This window comes from Enhydra lutris, unplaced genomic scaffold (assembly GCF_002288905.1).
Source record: "Enhydra lutris kenyoni isolate GAN:26980312 unplaced genomic scaffold, ASM228890v2 scaffoldscaffold47, whole genome shotgun sequence".
Taxonomy (NCBI): Eukaryota; Metazoa; Chordata; class Mammalia; order Carnivora; family Mustelidae; genus Enhydra; species Enhydra lutris.
In genome coordinates, this window is record NW_019154131.1 from 14035978 (window position 1) to 14037786 (window position 1809).

Genomic DNA, 1809 nt, shown 5'->3' on the forward strand with positions numbered 1-1809 from the left:
TATGGTCTTACTTGAAATAATTAGAAGGTGGTTAGTATGTAAACCCAAAGAGTCCGATAGCCCAAAAGTAATGCTTAATTGGTAAATTTTGTGATCTAGTCCCTATCACCTTAGTGATAGTGAATAGGGGCTGTAAGTAGAGCAACTAAGGGTAGGGTCTCTGAGGGTAGACCATCTGAGTTCATGTTCTCCATTCACTTGCTTGCTCTTTGTGAACTGGGCAAGGTACTTAATTTCATTTCTGCTGTCCTCATTTACGAAATGTGGGTAAGAGTAGCACTACTTATGGGATTGTTACACACACACACATAAATTAAAACATGGAAAGCATTTAGAATGGTGCCTGACATAGTCAGTACTATGTGTCAGCTATCAATAGGACCACCAGAGCCATTCTCCCCCCTGCACACTTAAATAAATCCCTACTCCCAAATCACTGAAGCCTAGCTAAAATGTTTGAGCCCTTACTAAATGCCAGGTACTCTTAAATACTTGATGTGTATTATTTTATTTAATCCACAACCTGTGGTAGATTACTTTTATTTCTTAATACGTGAGAAAACTGATAGATCTTATTAAGGTTATGCAGCTGAACCTAGATAGTAAGATTACAGACCTACCTCTTTCCTGACCATTACTACTTCCTCCATTGACAGAAAAGTTCATCTTAAAATCTTAGCTTTTCAGGTATACACTACACCTTATTATAATTCCCCGAATTTTACAGATTAAGGAAACTGCAGCCCAGAAAGTTAAGTGACTTCTCAAAGAACGATGTTTTTGTTCACTTTGGGCAAATTCACTTCCTCATCTTTATCTATCTGGAAATTGGTTAATACTGAATCAGTGTTAGATTGCCAGTTTCTAGGGAAGGATACTAAGGTTCCTAATGTGGATTGGCAATGTAGTAAAGAGAAATCAGAAAACACTTAGTGTCCTATTCCAACTGCCTTATGCTTTTAAATGAAATCTAAGTATTTTAGAGCCAAGAGATCCCTGTGATCCACTCTTCTCACCATTTTATAAGGGCACATTTCCTCTGAATACAGACATTAAATGGAAGTTAACAGAGTTTAGCTTTTCCCAGGCCTTTAGAGCAGAGATTGTGGATGACAATGATGTCCCCACCCATGAAGAGCAAGAAGTTAGATCTAAGTTACTAAACTCTTCTATGGAGGGCCTTTGGCAGTAAGTTAAAAGACTCCAGATGTTAAAAACTTAAGCGTTCCTTTTTAAAAGCATTTTAAAATACCACACTTAGTAAATCTAATTAAAATGGCAGTAACAAAATAATTTTACCTGAATCACTTAACCTCTCAAATTTTGTTGATTAAGTTACCGGTGGAGCTTTGTATGTGATCATTCTAGGATTGTAGGGCATGCTTCCTTCTGATATTATATAGGAAATTCCAGAGCCAGGTGGTATAATATTGAATGTTTATTCAAGACTATAGTAAAAAGAACATATTTACAAATAGTCCCATAGAGGACTCACAAATATTTTAAATAAAGCGTGTGGACTTCCACAGTGCCCAAGGAGAAAGCAACTATGTATCTACAAGATAATGTGAAAGAGAATTTTACCTTTGCAAGTACTTTTACATTATGGAAAATGTCCTTAAATATTTATTTTGTTTTAGAATTCTAAGACTAGGGGAAAAAAATAAGGTTTCCTGTATAAAGTTCTCAAGAATTCCTGTTTTTTCCCTTAGATAAAAATGACTTCATAGATCATGGTAAAAAAGGTTTCAAAATACTTGGGGTTTTTTTGTTGTTTTTTTTTTTTTTTTTTTTTTTTTTTTTTTTTTT